This window comes from Drosophila santomea, chromosome 3L (genome assembly GCF_016746245.2).
Source record: "Drosophila santomea strain STO CAGO 1482 chromosome 3L, Prin_Dsan_1.1, whole genome shotgun sequence".
In the NCBI taxonomy this organism is placed as follows: Eukaryota; Metazoa; Arthropoda; class Insecta; order Diptera; family Drosophilidae; genus Drosophila; species Drosophila santomea.
Window position 1 is genome coordinate 19,853,313 of NC_053018.2, and position 12,884 is coordinate 19,866,196.

Below are 12,884 nucleotides of genomic sequence, written 5' to 3' on the forward strand. Positions count from 1 at the left end.
GCTAGTATAATAATATAATATAGTATAATAATAGTATACTGATATAGGCTTAGGTAATCTTAACTAAATTATTATTAAAAGATTCACCAACATATGTTTATATTTGAAATGGCATTTTGCAGCTTAGATATTTGGCCATGATTTAGTCTTTCCCTTCCAGAAAATATTCAATTAAAATGTTCTGGGTGTCATGGCACTTGCTTAATTGATGAGTAATAGTTGCGGACCTAATTGATTGGAGGGAATTTCATTTGGCGCAAGGCGGTAGAAATAAATTTTAATTAAATAAACTTAAATGGCGCAAGAATCCTGGCCTTCAGATTTTCGGCAACCACTGTACGCGTCGATATAACTTACTTAGCATGAATTTTTCCTCGGCTTCTTCTTTACATCCCTCCTCGATCTGCTTTTATTGAAGGGGCCAGCTCCTTGACATCCGATATACAAATATGTGTGTATGTATATATGCATGTATGTATATATGCCGCAGGACGACAAGGAGGCAAGTTTCAAGTTCACTAAATTATGTACATACGTACTTCAGTGCGAGTGTGTCTGAACAAACACATATATTTACCCAACCCAGCCGACTCCACTCGACTTTTCTTTGACGGCCTGAACTTTTTACCATAAAGAACGTGGCACCGACACCCACCGCTATATCCACTTGAATGTATTTATTTAAGTCAAATAAAAAGAAAAGGAATGGAAAGTGTCCGGGAAAATGTGGGCCTGTTGAATCGCATATACTTATAGATATGCTGTAAAAGCGGATGTAAAAACACTCTGATGAAAATCAATGGAGCAAAAATAGTTTACGAAAGGGTGTATAATCTTATGTTTACCATTATAATATTGATATTCCAGCTGATTTCGTTTCTTACGGACCATAAGAAAGTGCCCATTTGATTTTGTGAATTGATTTTGGCCTGTTCTGTTTGTTATTTATGACGCTGTCTATTTCGGTTTTCGGTGAATTTCAACTTAATAACAATTTGATGAAGTTTTTTTTTTATTTGTATATTCAATTTCATCGTTACATCAACAAAGAGGGATCGGTCTTGTTCATCAGCTTTCCCCACACTTTTTAAGTTTTTTTGAGTGCACGAAAAACTGTTGCTTTCCTCCGGTCTCAATTTTCCCCAGCTTTCAGGGAAACGTACGTACATACATATGTGTGCCTGAATTCGGAGAGGCAAGAAGACATGACACTAAGTCTACCTCATCTTGGAGGGAAACCACCCAAGAACCACCCGAAACCATCTGAAACCACTAAACCCACCCAACCACAGACAGATGGCTTCAATTCGGCAGTTTGCTGAGTCGCCAAATGTAGCACCAAGAAAAGTTTTTCCCCAAGCCTATATATTTACACCCGTTACTCATAGAATAAAAGGGTATAATGTTCTTGGTAAAAAGAATGTAACAGGTACTGGAAGGTTCGTATAGTACCGGGTATTGTTATGTCGACTATCTTAAAATAAAACTTTCATTCATGTTTAAGCGTCTTCTTTACCGAATTACATGGATTGCGAAGGGAAAAATGTGTAGATTAATATAATTAGTATAATAAAATGTGAACCGCTTCCTATTATCTTCTATTGTTCAAGTGAATTCACTTAAAATACATCCATTATTTATTACCACTTCCATTCTGTAGAATGATTTTCCTCAGTGTGGTGAAAATTGTTGCCAATAGATGCCGTTGCCTGGGGGCTTTGATGTTTTCCCATCCGTATTGGTATTGGTATTGGCAGAAACTTTCTGTCGTAAGTAAATTCACTTTCGACAGGCACAAACTTTTCACACCAACTGTTGCCAAACATGGCTGACTTGTACGCATTTCCAATTGCTATTTGCTTGCCTATTGTTTGTAATTTCACTGCCAGCACTTGAACATTTTAGCAGGGGGATTTGGAGGTCTTGTTGTTGAATTTTTGGGGAAAGTGCCGTCGTCACGTCATGTAATTGATTTTAAATTAGCACATAGCATTGAAAATTTAAACTGTTTACATGTGCCTAGGGACATCTGCTCTGGAAATGCTTTAGTTTCTTAGAGTCCTGCCTACGAGTTCTGTCTTTCATACACTGTAAATAGTTTGTTGTTCTAAGAATTAGTTACTAAGATGCAGGTAGTTTTTAAAAGCTTTCATTAATAACATAAGACCATTTAGATCAAATAAAATATTATTATATAACTCATATCCTAAAGTAATGTTATTAAATTTATATTAAAGTGATTCATTTAACACACATTGAGTGTGGTTTCAGCAACAACTAATACTTTTTCCTCTGGTCATCCATTATCAAATAGGGATTCAATTTACTTCTCAGTTATTTTTCCAAGCGTACACTTTTTTGCTATCTCTATCTCCTAACCATTTCCGTCTCACTTTCTCCGTGTCCGTGTCACTGTGCTTGTGTAAGTGGGTGTTCGCTAGTGTGAGTTTATGCATGTTTAACGAACATGAATCCACGAGCCACCAGGGCACCCCTGTAATCGCATTTCAATATGCTGCACCGCCTGTGTAAAAGGGGCAACAAAAAAAACAAGAAGTGGTTCAGCGCAGTGCTGGCCAAAAAGAAAAAATGTTAAAAATATAAAAAACGAGCAGAAAGAAAGGAAAACTCAAAGCCGGCTACCGTGTCTTCCCTCCTCCGGTTGCAAACGGCAATTTAGTTTGCAGGGCAAACTTTTCATAGCTGCTCTGACCCGTAAACGAGGTCAGCGGAAAAAAACATTTTGAAAACGTATTTTCAGTTGCACCGGCAACTGCCAACTGGCAACTGGCAACACACAGGTGCCAATGGCAGCACCACCAGGATTTGAATCGGAATCGGGACCAGTATCCACCCAGTAAGTACTATAACAGAAGCAGCTGGAGAGTGGGAGAGTGGAAATGCGGGGAATGGCGGTCGAGGTAAAGGAAACTTTTTAATGGCCGGCGAACACACACCATGCTCACTTAATAGCACTTTTGCTGGCCAGTGTAATTCTGAGTCGCCCATGGGGCTCAAAGTCTTCCCCAGTTTCGGCGTAAAGTGAAACGTTTTGCTTTTTATTAGTTGGTAAACATGAATAATAATGAAAAAGAAGTTGCTTTTTACACTAAATTAAATGTGAATCAACATGTCGTCTTTGGGGCAAACGAAATGAACTTTTTGCCTGCTGCGAGAAAAGAGGTGAAATTTATTTCTTTTTCCACTATTCTAGGTAAACTAACGTGTCGCCAAGTCAATAAGGGTAATTTAGTTTAAAATAATTATGATGAATGCCTAATAAGGGGTATTCAATAAACAATTTTCCACGATTAATCAACGGATTTTTATAATAAACTAAAGCACCAGTGACTTGATGAATTTTAGTGCACATAAAGCTGTGCAGACTGATGTATTATCTTTACTCAAATAAAGCACTTCTACAATTTTTTCCAGACTCTGTAAATACAAGCAACATTTGTAGATTGCAATCGTCATGTAATCAACTTGACTTAAGCATTTCCAATTTTTAATCACTATGCCCGAGCTAATTGCTTGCCCCAAAACCCAAAAGCGGAAACTCTTCAGTTTAACATAAAGTGAAACATTTTCCGTCTTTGTACGGATGTAATTGTTGGACAAGGTTTGTAACCCACGGCTTCTATGAGTAATTAGGGTCGGGGATTAGTTCAGTCGCCTTTTCTTCAATAAATTTTGGCCGTTGGCCGCCCAAAGGGCAAGCGAACCCGGCTCCCGGCGATGGTTATTTAAGGCTCAGCCGGGTCACAAGGTGTTCCGCCTTAAAATGGCCTAAAAACGTGAAAATATGATGGGAAAACACTGAACGAAATGACTAAAGATGTATTGTACTAGCTAAAACTTATTATATTGGAATTTTACATTAATAAAACCGGCAAGATCGGTGGAACAATGGATAACAAAAATATGGAGCTGACAGGAATTCAAAATCATTTTAAAAGCTTAAATTTCTTAATTGGTTGATAAATTCATTAAAATGTTTATACTTAAAAAAGTAATAGGTCATTGGTATCCCATATGTTGTAAATACTTAAAAAGTTCAAATAATTAAAAATCCTTAAGTCAGTAATTAAAAATATCCCTTTTTTGACCTTTTTCCTTTCTATCTTTTAAGTTTCATACAAAATGCTTACAATATCCAGATATTGGTCTAGTTAAAAGTAAAGTCTGGGCTTTTGGGAAGTGTCGGATCAGAGGAAGGGCCCTCTCACATTATGCCATCTCGCGTCCGCCGACGGTGATGTATGTACGTGTTACGGCTTTGCTTCCGTGATAATTTTCCAACTTTTTGCACCAATTATGTGCACGGCAGCGCGATATTCTCTTAGCCATCTCGGTGTTAGTGGGCCCTGTAAGTGTGTGGGTGTTGGCCTTTTTGTGCCTTTAGTTTATGCTCATTACGTGAGTGCTGAGCGTAGCAGACTCACAAATTGTTGTACAAGAAATTGCCGCCGCTGGCATTACACGAAAATACAGGGAAAACACAGAGGCGCATATACATACATATGTATGTACGTTAAGGGTCTTCGGAATATATATACATATGTACATAGCTATATATAGATTTCTTGCCTGGATGCCAAACCGTCGAATTGAATTTGCAGGTTAATTCCCAGCAATCGAAAAGGAGTCTTGTCCACGGGGCGTATGCGCGTTATGTAGTTGAACAATTTACAAAGGAGGCTCCCACCCACTTTGACTATGAGCTTTTAAAGACTGTTATTTTAATAAATACTGCAAGTGGCATACGGCACTCATTAAATGCTGGGTCAGTTTTAATTAAATTTAGGTTAAGAGGAAATGGTGTTCACGGTTCGTATGCGCGATATTTAATTGACCGATTTGTAGCTCTTAGGTTTCCAGCAATTTTAGTCTTAATTAAGCGCATTGACGACGGAGGAGAAATTAAAAATAGCATATATTTAACTGTTAACATTTTAATAGGTAAACTCTCTCCAAATGTAAAAGAACTGGTATTCATTTATGAACCCAGGAAAAGCAATTAAATTGTAAGCAGTTGATTAAATTCAAATAAATTTGGCACACAAATCGAGGCGTGCCCCCGGGTGTGTAAGCGTATTTCGAATGCCCCAAATGCGAGCAATTCAAATTTTAACTATTAGCTAAATCCAGCAATATTTACTCAACGTTCAGTATTCATAAATTCCCTCTTCACAACTCATAAATCAAGGCTTAAATGTGATTTTGAAGACTTAAGAACTTAAGCCTTAAAAACCAATTCCAACTGAAATATAGGATGTCGGCTCTGGCACGCCCACTGAATAAGTACTTCGCACCAGAAACGCAAAGCTTTAGTTTGCAACACAGTTTTCCTTTTGTTTGGGCCAATTCAGGGGCAAACAAAAAATGTAATAGAATATTAAAGGATACCAACTGCAGCTTTAAAGGCAAATAAACTTTCTCCAGAGCCTCCCACCATCTGACTGTTTATTTTGGCAAAGGCGAAAAGTGTAAGAAAAATGGGTCTTTTTATTTTACTCAAGTGCCGTGTCGTTGGTTTCACATGCACTGGGAAAAATGCTAAATATGTAGGCATTCATGTTTGCTTAAAACGTTCCCAGACTTCAACTAGGCAAATTGTATTACTAATCTACTACTATAATTCAATATTCAATAATTGAATAGAATATTTAATTTGGAATCTAAAACTAAGCCTTAATTCGGTAAATACTTCTAAAAATGTTACCTCAATTAGATAAGCATAATTCAGCTTAGGACTACGAGGAATTTGCTTCAAGTCCAAGAGACAAGTGGCAAATCCAATTATTTCAACGAAAATAAGTTTTCTTTGCTTTAAGAACTTTGAAAAAGAACACTTGGATTTGCGCAAAATGTACCTTGTTTGCTAAAATAATTTGCCAATACTCACTGTTGATGTTCCCAGTTAGTTTTTGTTTTAGAGAACGTTTTAAGTATTTTGGTTCGAGTGTGTGAAAAGTAGGCAGGGAAAACAGCATAAACTACCGAATGAAGTTGCTGGCTGTTGGTAGAAAACTTTCCGATGCATTTTCATTGGAAATCCCAACGAAAATTCAAACTCAAACCGGGGCTAAATGTCTCGTCGAGCTGATGCTGATGCTGAGCTTCAGTTGCCGAGCAGCTCGAGCTGAGGATACATTTTGTTTGTTTACTTTGAAATTGTAAATGGATTAGCCGCACTCCGAGGCGCGCCAGGCCTGACAAATTGAATTTGTTAGACTCGAGAGAAGTTTTTGGCAAACTTTTGCGTGCATGGTTGGATATTGGACGTGGCCGGAGTGCCGTAGTGCCGTGGTGCCGTGATGCCGTATTGCCGGAGTGCTGGAAGCCATTGCCCATAAACCGAGAAACAAAACTTTTCCCTGCCGTCGAAGCGGGAGTGTTGAGGAATAAATTGCCATGCCGTAGGTGACGGGCCAAACTAAAGGGTTCTCTAGACGCCGAAAACTATCCCCACCCCATTGGGTCATCAATAAGGTGATACTTTTAGGAGAATATCCCGAAAGAAATGCCGGATTAATTTGAAGCTCGAATGATATCGAAAGTGAATAAATGATTGGCAACCATGGCGAAATGGGAATGCTGAAAGCTTGTTCGAGGAATTTCTGTGGGAGGGATTTCCTTGATGGCAAACCATTCCCGACTGATGGTCATCAATAAGGAACTACTTGAAGACTCATCGAAAAAATCATCGGGAAGATGAACTTGAAATTGTAGCAACGAACACAAGGTAATATCAAAAAGAGATGAAGAGCAAAGAGATATGATTTCTGTATTTTATTGTGTTTGGGAGTCAGGCCATAGATTTCGATTGGATAGTGACGGACTTAAAAGAAATATCACAGAACTCATTTTAGGTCCAATATAGCTTTTATTTCCGTATTATAAACCTATCATTTATAGTTTTGAAACCACATACAATTTATACTTCACTGACACCAGATAAAACAAGAGAGAACGCTATAGTCGAGTTCCCCGACTATCTGATACCCGTTACTCAGCTAGTAGAAGTGCAGGTTTGTGGGCGTTAGAGTGGGCGTGGCAAAAAGTTTTTTGGCAAATCGATAGAAATTTAGACGACTAATACAAAAATGAAAAAATATCTAAACATTTTTCAAAAGTGTGGGCGTGGCAGCTTTGGGCGGTTTGTGGGCGTTAGAGTGGGCGTGGCAAAACGGTTTTTGGCAAATTGATAGAAATTTACAAGACCAATACAAAAATGAAAAAATATCAAAACATTTTTCAAAAGTGTGGGCGTGGCAGTATTGGGCGGTTTGTGGGCGTTAGAGTGGGCGTGGCAACATGAATCGACAAACTTGCGCTGCGTCTATGTCTCTGGAGTCTGTATGCCCAATCTAAACTTTCTAGCTTTTGTAGTTCCTGAGATCTCAGCGTTCATACGGACGGACAGACAGACAGACGGACAGACGGACGGACAGACGGACATGGCCAGATCGACTCGGCTATTGATCCTGATCAAGAATATATATACTTTATATGGTCGGAAACGCTTCCTTCTGCCTGTTACATACTTTTCAACGAATCTAGTATACCCTTTTACTCTACGAGTAACGGGTATAATTACCAATTTTATGACAGATTAGACTTTTAAGTTTTGAAAAGCAATTAGTTTTCTTATATATATCTCATTTTCATGATAATAGGTAATTTGATCACAAAATTTAGTATCTGAATAACATTATTCTGATAATAATTTATAATTGATGACAATTGATAGTTTATTTATTAAAGAACAGCTATATTGTTCCTTTTGATTATTCAGAAACAGAGTGAATCCTTTTCCATGACAGTAAAAAAATGCCGAGAAGGAGTTTTAAACAATAACTACCTTATATATTTACATTTAAAATAATAAATACTGAATTAAGCCGTATTATCAATAAGCTCAAAGTGCATACAAGAAATGGAAAGAAATAATAGAGTAAGTTGGGCAAATAAAACGGTAATTTTCATCTAAGACAACAGAAAATTGTTTAGTTTACTTAAGACCAATCAAACGACTCCAATACAGAATATTTTAAACACACTCCCACTTGAAACTCAGCTGCAGTCATCGATTTATTTTTGCCATTCTCCTAATGACCGCAAGACGTCTGTTTGTGAGAGTTTGACTTTTCTACACAATGAAAAATGTAGCAAACCGGATTGAAAAAAATACTATTTGAAAACATCAGTTACTCAGTAGTACACAGACAAATATGTAGTTTATAATAGAGCTAACCAAAATTCCTTTAAATTCGGCCTGTGGCACATGAGTCAAACACATTGAGTTTTATCCAGGATTAAAGTTAATTGTGCAACTTCAACTGTTGCTGCCGGCCAAATCCCAATTTAAGTCCAAAGTGGTTAAGCTAATTGAATCGCTTCGTCTCCGTTGAGCCAAAGTGAATGGGCCTCATTGCGATATGTACTGCATGTAATCCCGCCTTAAATAGAAAACCCTTTCGGCCAAACTTGTGCTGCGGCCAGCCCAAAATGTTGCTTACCCTATACATTTTCCTCTGTTGGCCCTCTTCGTCATTTACATTATTATGATGAGATGCAAATCTCGTTAAAGGACACTTCAGGCCCCGCCCCTCGCATCCCATATAGACTACACTTCAATATGTGTGCCATATGCCCCTCTATATCTTGGCAGCCACATTCACTTGGTTTTCCCCCGATTCGCCTCCTGCTTTCCCCAATTTCCCCTTCCCCATGTCTGTGTGTTATTCTTATGCAAATTACATTTCCTGTGTTTGAGCTACAGCTTGTAGTTACATGTGTATGCGTGTGCCAAACACGTGCACGGAAAAATCAGGATTTTTTTAGAGAAAATATGTCTTCAAAGGTTAAACGTCAAATATTTTGCTGTTTTGAACGTAAATATAAAATACAAGATTTTTGAATTGCTTAATACGTTTTTTTCAATACTAGGAGTTATTCCCTTACCAAAACATTATGAAAACCTCATTATAGTAATTTCTTTTTTGGTTTCGCTTAGACATCGTGTATTTTTTTCGGTGCATTTGAATGCCGTGGAATATTTTGCATACTCACATATAGCTAAAAAATATTCTACCATTCTTTTGTACAAGTCAACAACAAACGAACGAAGCGATCATAAATGTTTTCGTTTGTCAGCTCGTGCTCTCCCTTTCACTTGCCGTCTACCCGTCCCTTTTATGTCATTTGCATCTGTCTATCTGGTTCCGTTTCCATCTCTGTCTGTCGCATGGTGCTGTCTCTTTTTCTGGCCATATGACATATTTGATGCTGCTGACTTTGCTTAGTATCTTATTTGCATTTGTAAACTTTAGTGTGCCATTTTGTTCATTTGATTTTGTTTTCTTTGGTCTACCCTGTCCTACTGATTTTGCATTTTATATCCTCGCACACGTGCACACTTTTATTATATTTATTTGAAACTCATTAGCTTTTAAGGGCTTTTTTCCATTTCTGATTTTCCCTCCATTTCCAGTGGCACAAATCAAGTGCAGAATCAGCACATTATTCACTGACATGTGAAGCATTTTTAAGGTATAACGAATATTTTGCAGCGTTTGATTTCTTAATTTTGCAGATCTCAACACTTGTGTAACACTCTCATTCAATCGTATTTCGAATTACATTTTAGAAATAGCTTTAGAGAGATTTTTGCTATTGATATGAATGCTATTGATATGCTGAATGAAGTCAGAGTAAACGGTTTAGTATTTGTATAATTAAAGCAGTGCTCGTTTGATCACTGTTAAATGGTATTTGAATAGTTAACTGATGCACAACAATTGATGGAAATTGGGTTGCATAAGTTTTGGGCTAATCCAAATCGAATTAAACTTGAGTGCTTTCGGTTTCATAAAAGAATATTTATTTATTTTAGCAGCACGTTGTGTCTATTAGGATTCCTCTGGTAACAAACCAAAAATTATAATTTATATTCCTTGAATCCATTTTTGTTGTGCTCATTTTTTAATATAATAATCTGTTTATTAATTTCATCAACGGTGATCGGAGCTTTTGACCTATAGTATATGTGTTTTTGAAGTATATTTCTTGCCCAATTAAAAGACAATTAAATAAAATAAGTATTAGATAAACGTTTTTTTAAAGGGCTGTTCTAAAAAGGAATTGGATTCCAAATCAACCTTTTGCTTTAAAAAAGTTTTAAGAGTCATCGAATCTCAATAGTGACTAGATAGAATTCAAAGTTCATGATATATTACTTAGAAAAAATGTATAATGTATGCCAAAAATATAATTATTTAGAAAAGAATAGAGGGCTTTTGTGATGTCTATTACTACATTAATATAATTGAATTATTTGTTAAAAGATAAGGTTTAAGTTCATCAGCCAGTTTAATACATACTTCAAAAGGTTATAATAATCCAATAGTTATAAAACGTTATTATATAATATAATAGGTTATAAAAATTGTAAGCTGAATTTCCTGAACATGTTATTTCACAAAGGTAACAAATTTTGTTACTGAAAAACCATCTTTAAATAATTTCCTAGTGGAATTTACAAAGGTTACTTATTAGTTTTATAGTAAAAAATCAAATCATAGCATAAATCATAAACTAGTGTGAGTGCGAACGAGACTTTTAAACAGTTTCTTGTTATATCGATAGAAACTACCTATACTACTAAACAACTGAAAACAAACTTGCGTCTACGTCCCTAAAATCTGCATGCTGAATCTCAACTTTCTGGCTTTCTACGTTTCTGAGATCGAGGTGTTCACACGGACGGACAGATAGACAGACATGGCCAGATCGACTCGACTAGTAATCTTTATCAAGGAAATATATACTTCCTTCTACCTATAACATACATTTTAACAATTCTAATGTAACCTTTTTACTCTACGATCAACGGCTATTAATATTATGTCGGCAAAATGGAAAATTATTCACACTCCTTTTTTTAAATTAAACTTAATGCCGTATACTTCACTTTCTCACTTTAAAAGGGTAGTCACTCTTTGCTCTTAACGTGGTCTAACTATTCACTCTCTATTCAAAAGCACTTTCCATTGTGGCACTTTTTTTCTTTGGGTCCTGGTTAATGGCCACCACACTGCATGTCTGACAATTGGAAAATTGGAAGTTAAAACCATTAAATAAATGAGTGTCACACAGAGGGGCGGGTGCCAAGATTCGAAGAACGAAGGGTGGAGTACGACACAATCACATTTCGGTTGATGCTGGTGCCGAATGCTATTTGGGTATTTTTATCTCTTTCGATTTACCCAGTCATTCGAAGGGTTTCCAAGGGGGGTTAACCACTTTGATTCGCCCTCAATGGAAAGGCAAAACATCAGCAGACCGAGCACACGGAGAGCCCTGTTTGAAAGTCAACAGTTTTAACCTAATCACAGTGGATTTTATTGCCGCCTCACAAATCGATGCGTGTGGATTCGGATGCGGATGCGGATAAGGATGTCGATGCGGATGCGGAAGGAAGGGAAAACGGAAACGCAACTGAGCCGAAGGTCCTGGGCAACCATTTTGTGGGCGGACCGCAGGATCTGCGGGGGATTCATTAGGTTGCTGCGTAAGAATTCTGGGTGCGTTAAGTGCCCCCCGAAAGGACCTTTTGGGCTTTTTGGTGCACTAAAAAAACATATTTCGCCAATAAGGTCTTCAACTTAGAGTACGCCTAAGCAAAGCCAACTTTTTCTGGAGTAATTTTGTTCACAACATTGTTGAGACTAATTTATTAACAACGCTTTTACGATTTAATCTGTTTAACTAACGTTTTAACCCAACTATTTTAATAAATATGGTATACATAATTCAGTTTTATAAAACTAACTTTTTTTAGGGTAAAATGTTCCAAAACAAAGTAAAATATTTTATACCTTGCATACCGAGCAACTTGTCTTAGTTTGTCTTTTCTCTAAATATTATGAACTAAATATAAACTTTTCCAAGTGCTGATATAGAGTCTCACATTCAGCACGGACTGGCTGTTGAGCCCGGACCTAAATGTTATTTATCTCCAGATTAAATGGATTTGTGTGCAAAATTGTCTATTTAACTGGGGCCAGGCAACAGCTTTAGCATTCGCATCGTCATCAACATCGGCCTTAGTACCAGAATCAGCAGCACTTTCGTTTCTCGCAAGTGGCAGGAACATCATTGTTTGAACTTTCCAACGGATACGTGGGTGTTTGATTGAGTTTCAACAAGGGTCGACTTGTCCTCCTGCCCCGGGCGGAGATTTCTGAAAAGCTCCACCCACTTGGTCACTTCCCGCTTTCACCCACTTTCCCTCCATTTCCCTGACGACCTGTTTCTGTTTCTATTGTCAATTAGAACTGACAAGTGGCTCTCTATATGGGCGAAAGTGTTCGTGTTTATTTCCTTTAACGGCCTTGGTTGACAAACGCATTCAATGGGTTAACCGGATTCCCTGTCGCCGTTTTATAGAGATAGGCACTTGGTTTTTATACCTATACAATACAGAATATATATATTAATTATGTCTACGCCAATTACAAGTCTATGTGGACTAGCTCAAACATTTAGATTCAAATGTGTAAAAACATTAATTATATATCAATAAATAGTTACTTTAGTAGAGTATATACATAACTAAAGCCTCATCTCTGGTAGAAAACCACTTGATTTTTATTGGCCCAGAAATTCGAATTCGTTGAGCGCTTTCTATTGAACACTTGTATATATTTTCCTTTTAATTGATAGCTTCTTGTTTTACAATTCTTTACCTATGTTCCATGGATGAAAAGGGAAAACAAAACATTGCAATATATTCTCTCTGGAAAAAAAATCACCAAAACCATTTTCTGCCAAGCATGTGTTAGCAATATTGCGAGATCGCAAATATTTTTGGGGCA